The following is a 6,354-nucleotide window of genomic DNA, read 5'->3' on the forward strand; positions in this document are numbered from 1 at the left end:
CCAGAATACACTGCAGAGTTACTTAAATGTACATGTTGTTGTCAACAAACAATTTCTCATTTCTTGTTTCTAGTGTGTGTGTATATATATTCCCCCCTATTTCTCACCCTCTGCCATTTCCCATCCTCTTCCCACCCTGTCTCTGGTTTCTGCAGTTGCTCTCCATTCCTTTATTCTTTCCTACATTGTATTGATTCATAAAATATCTTAATTAATCTAAATACTTTCAATAGTAAGTTTCCCTAATATATACTTATCTTGACTTTAGGCATGAAACTCTGTTGATAGCTGAGGCTTTATAGCTTACTGTGGTTGCCAAATAGGTATTTTTTAAATACACTTTTTAATTTCAAGAAAGGCAGTTTTAGCTTTAATAAATCAAAATAAAAAAAATGTTAAGAGAACTTTGCTTAATACTTAAAGCCAGGAAACAGGTTAGGATTCTGTTTGAATAGTAGGTACATGGACCTATCCACAACTTGAGAGAAGACAAAACTCCTTAACACTGGAAAACAAAGCATAGAAGGTCAGTAATGTTTTAGTTGAAAGTCATAAAATACTGTTTCACAGTTCAAGCTCATGGGCAGGCAGGAACACACACCCAGCGTGAGTTTCAAGCTGCCAGATCTGGGACTCAAACTTTGGCTGACTACATGAGAGTCCAGCAATGTAACCATTATGCCATCTACTGGTCTCCTAATGTAGCTTTTAATGAAATATGACTGATTATAATAAATAGGAATTGGATTCTTCTGTTCTACATATTTCAGGAAACCCTCTTTGTACTGATATTCTTTTTAACTGTATTTAAGCCTGATAATTGTGTGCATCGTTTCCTGCCAAACAAATAAAACATATTTCCAAGTTTGTTAATTAAATGATCTCTCACCTAGGTGGGTAATCCATTTAGTCTTTTTACAAAGGCTGTTCATCTAATGACTGTGTCAATAAGTCATATTTACTGAATGACAAGTACTTATATCACTCATGTTATGATTCTGGTACTCTACAGTTTGATTTTTATGTTTAATAAACCATTCTTCATACCTTTGGACACATTTTATGGCAGGAATGGATGACTCGACCAAATGTCTGTAGGTTATATGTCTCATGTCCAAAATTCCAGAGATTTCCACATTAAAATTGGCAAACTGGTTAGACTATAAAAGTTACTAACTTTAGTTATTAACTTTATTAATAGTTATTAGCTTTATTCACCTTCCACTTAAAACAGCTGTTTTATTTCAGTATCCTGTTGAATAAAATCATCAAATCAAATCTGACTTTTCATAATTTATCTTAAAGTTACCTACCCAGTGTTGTGACATTACTTACAGTATTTGTGGTGGTAATATAAAATGCAAATTAGGGGACCAGCAGTTAGCGTAATGGCTATGTCACTGGACTCCTACATAGCTGACTGCGGTTCGAGTCCCGGACCTGGTGGCTTAAACTCATGCTGGGCGTGTGTGTGTGCGTGCCCAAGATACTGAGAGGAGAATGGAGGAGAAGGGATTGTGGCGTGACCATCCCCCCTGGGGGGGTGATTTCTGGCTTTTTGTCTCTCTCTCTGTTTGTCTGGTGACTGCATGTGCCCTAGAGCAAAAACCTCTTCCAAAAAATGCAAATTAGGAACTTTATAATTAGAGAAAATCAGATTTTGGTTTGTGTGAATTTAGGCAAAATTTAAAACACTTTAAGCCTGAGAGTTCATTTACTTTTTATCTAAATATCTTTTAATTTTTCTTTCTCATGGGCATGCACATGCCATATCATGCCATAACTTTCCACAGGGTCTGATTCACACGGTAATCTCCTTCTTCCAGTCCCATAACCCACCAGATACTAGGCACCCTTATATGTTAGGTGAACCTGGCTGAGGATTGGAACTATAGTCATATCAAATCCAGCTTCTCTCGAGCAGTGCATTACCGCTATGCTATAAAGCTGTACTGATCAATCTGATGGTCTATCTAATATATCCATCCATCCATCCATCCATCCACTTATCTGTCTATCCTAATCTATGGAATTGATATAGTACTACCTATCAGAGGGTTACCATCATGATTATGTGATTAGGCACAGGAACTACTTTCATCATTTTTAGAAATAGTAAAGTAACATTGACTACTAGATATTAAAAAATAAAATTAAAACAAACTTTCCTCTTGAGGTAAGTGTATCTTCACTTTACTTGAATACACCCTGCCTCTTTATACCCTCTCTTTTGGGCATAGTTGCTTCTTCATTCTGTTTGTTATACTCCCTGAGACCCAGCCAAAACTTCATCTATTCCCATGAATCCTTGTACCACTAATGAAGAACACAAAAATTTCTGAACATAGACCTAAATTTTACATACATACTTTGGTCCTTAATTCAATTTGTGGTGCACTGTTTTTTGTTGATTTGTCCATGTGGATATTTTTTTCCTAAAGGGGCTTTTAAATGTTTAGATCATGAAGTCATTAACGAAAAACAAAGAAACAAAAACAACAAAATACAAGACAAAAACAGGGTCAACCCAAACAAATCTTTCACCCAAAACACGACTAGAATGTATTTCAAACTTTCACATATTTGCTGAATGAGCATTAGAATGTCTTAGAATATTTGAAGTGACTTTCTTTGGATTTGAACTGAACGAACTGTAAGAGAACTATTGGGTTGTCAGAAAAGTTAAGATGTATTTTTTCTATGCAAAAATGTGTCCTGACTTTTCTGACAACCCAGTACTCTTCTTTTTCTTTCTCTCTCTTCTTAATTTGGTATAGGGTATATGTGCTTGCCAGAGAGCAGTGGAGAAAGAGAGAAGGAAGTGAGAAATCACCCCTTAGGGGAAATGACCATGCTGCAATTCTTCTCCTTTCTTCTTTGGCTGTTTTCAAGCAATCACATACATGTGTCCAGTATGTTTTTCAAGCACAACCCAGTACTCTTCTTTTTCTTTCTCTCTCTTCTTAATTTGGTATAGGGTATATGTGCTTGCCAGAGAGCAGTGGAGAAAGAGAGAAGGAAGTGAGAAATCACCCCTTAGGGGAAATGACCATGCTGCAATTCTTCTCCTTTCTTCTTTGGCTGTTTTCAAGCAATCACATACATGTGTCCAGTATGTTTTTCAAGCTGCCAAGTCCTTTTCTTCTTTGGCAAGCACATACATGTGTCCAGTATGTTTTTCAAGCTGCCAAGTCCGGGACTTGAACCATGCAGTCAGATGTTTGGAGTATCCACCCTCCTTAACTATCACACTCAACAATGTTTTTCTTTAACTGGCCTGTTTTAGATCTCTCTTTATTATCTTTGGTTACCTAGCAGGTAATGGTAATCTATAGCCAGATGATCCCATCAAAGCTCTTCTCTGTACTGATTTTGAGCGTTTATTCATTAAGCACATTCTTTTGATATTAGGTAATGGCCTATATTATTGTGAAAAATGGGAAAATTATGGTTTGGCTAATAAAGCAGTCACCCATTAGTCTCTAATATTATAAAGTGAATTTGTTTTCACAGATGATCTCATCAAAGCTCTTCATTTTGAGTGTTTATTCATTAAGCACATTCTTTTGATATTAGGTAATGGCCTATATTATTGTGAAAAATGGGAAAATTATGGTTTGGCTAATAAAGCAGTCACCCATTAGTCTCTAATATTATAAAGTGAGTTTGTTTTCAAAATGTGCTGAGTAAACTTCTTTGATAATTTTAAGAAAAATAATTTGATAGTGACTTACTATAATTTAAAAAGAAGTGGAAGTGATTTCTCTCTAGGTGGCTTCTTTCAAATTGCAGGTTTAAAGGTGGCAGATCACAGTAAGTAATTGCCTCATCTTAACTAGACACACTGCTGAAAGAGACCTTGGAAACATTTCTTCTCCTGGTGTTTGTATCACCTTGAGCTCCATTTTAATAATACCTTGCTCTTTTTTGGTATTGAACTGCATTATAACAGAAAAAGTGAGCTAGTTTCCCTTTTTTTTTTTTTTCAGAGAACTGAATTATATATAAAAAGTTTAAAGTTGCCAAGAAGTGTATCTCATATTTTTTAAAAAATCCTGTTCAGAGAGGTGGATTTGCCTTAAGTTCTTTTTCTTTCTCTCTCTTTTTTTCAAAAACCGCTAACACATTGTGATCTTAACCACTTTTTCTAATGTCTCTGTGATAGCTACCATTTTTATTTCATAAATACAATCGCCAATGCAATTAGAGTATTATTATATGGCTGTATTGAAGAGCCACAAGAATCACTAATTCATGCAATCATAGTATTAAAGTTTCTTTACAGTGTTTTAAATGGTTTTAGAATTCTTTTTTACTTAAGCACTATTTAAACTTAGAATGCATAGTATCATTTGGAATTTAGTATTTTGAATACCAATTTCTTGATAATTCAATCCAGGATCCTCTATTATGTGTTTATATGACTATGCAAAATGCTTTGTCTTATGAATAGGACAAAAAGATAAACTTTGTTTCTAAGTACTTAATAATTTTTAATGAAGATAATAAGCATGCAAGTAAATATAAGAATGCGTAGTGTAGCTATAGACAAAAACCTATGCAAATATTGATGTGTGTATTAGAGTGGTTTAAGATATAAAAATGATTTAAATTTGTCTAGGACAGTGGTCTTCAGACCTGCACCCAAGGCCAACTAATGGCATCAGCATCATTCGAGAACTTTTAAAAAATGCAAATTCTTGGGCATCACTTCATACCACAAACTCCAAAACTCCAGGATACGGTCTTAGGAATATGTATTTTTACAAGTCTTACAGGTGATTCTGATGCCTGGCAAAGTTTAGAACTCCTCCAGAGCTGAGTTGTACAGTTTGGTGGCTACCAGTCATGTGTCGATGCAAAATTTAAATTAAATCAATTTTTAGTTCCTCAGTTACATTAACCACTCAACTCAGTCAATTTGCTTGGAATGTATACTGGGTGCTCAGTAGGTATGTGGGGCTAGTGGTCATTGCACTGAGCACACCAGAGGTAGAAAGTAGAACATTTTCATTTTGTAGAAAATTTTATTGGATATCATTGTTTTAGAGCCTGAAGTCCTCAATGGGAGATGAGCAAGGAATGAAAGACATTGTTCAGATCATAGAGGTGTGTTTTGTTTGTTTTTGTTTTTGTTTTTGCACGTGTGCTTTCTGGAGAGACACAGAGGCAGTGAGAGGGAAAATGAGAAATCACCTCCTATGGGGGATGGCTACAACACAGTCCCTTCTCCTCCAGTATCCTCTTTGGATTTTGTGGTTTTCAACCATCTGGTCCAGGACTCATGTGGTTTTCAACCATCTGGTCCAGGACTCAAACCGTGGTCAGCCATGTGGGAATACAACACATTATCAGCCATGTGGGAATACAACACATTATCTACCATGCCTCCTTTTTTTTTTTTTTTTTTTTTTTTTGGGGGGGTTTTTTTTTTTTTGGCCTGCGCTAGAGAGGCAGAGAGATAGAAAGCGAGAAATCACCCCCCAGAGGGGATGGCCGCTGCAATCTCTTCTCCATTCTCCTCTCAGGATCTTGGGCACGCACGCACATGTGCCTGGCGTGAGTTTAAGCCACTGGGTCCGGGACTCCAACCGCAGTCGACTACGTGGGAATCCAGCAACATAGCCATTACACTAACTGCTGGTCCCCTCTACCATGCCTCTTGATGACCCCAATTATAGCGATTCTTGAATACAACTGTAGGGAGATTGAGTCATACCTTGTTACAAGGGCAGAGTGATCAATATTTATTGAGAAAAAACATGACACAGGCTGATGTTCATTAACAGAACATCACTCTTCCAGTCAGATGGTGTGAAGTGATTCCCATTGAGAGAGACTAGAGGGAAGCAAACACCAGATATGCTTGTACTGAGACTGCAGTAGTAGGGAAGAGAGGTAACACGTGTTTGTAGGACACAGAGCTGGTTGTTCTTTGGACAGGAAGTAGGCAGAAAGGTAGAAAACTTGAAAAACTTAAAAATTATGTGAGTAATTGGGGCAAAGTTGGTACCATTACTGCTGACAAGGGAATTATTTTTTTAGATATAAGGAAAAAAGATTTGAGTTTGTCATGAAATTTTGTCATGCTAATAGTTTCTATATTCATCCAGAAATTTTCTTCACTATATTTATGACAGTTTTATCCTGTTACTTTACTTCGCTATTTACTAAGTTAAGAGATAACCCCAAATGAAGTGTTTTCTTTATTCATGGATAGTTTGTGCATGTGTACACTAGATAGTGGGAGAGAGCAAGAGAGAAAAGCACCCGCCACAGGTTCTGGTCATATTACAATCCTCTTTCTCCAGTCCTCCAGACTTTTAGATCTTGGGCACTCATGCATGTGCCTGG

The sequence above is a fragment of the Tupaia chinensis genome, unplaced genomic scaffold (genome assembly GCF_000334495.1).
Source record: "Tupaia chinensis unplaced genomic scaffold, TupChi_1.0 Scaffold148587_1, whole genome shotgun sequence".
Lineage (NCBI taxonomy): Eukaryota > Metazoa > Chordata > Mammalia > Scandentia > Tupaiidae > Tupaia > Tupaia belangeri.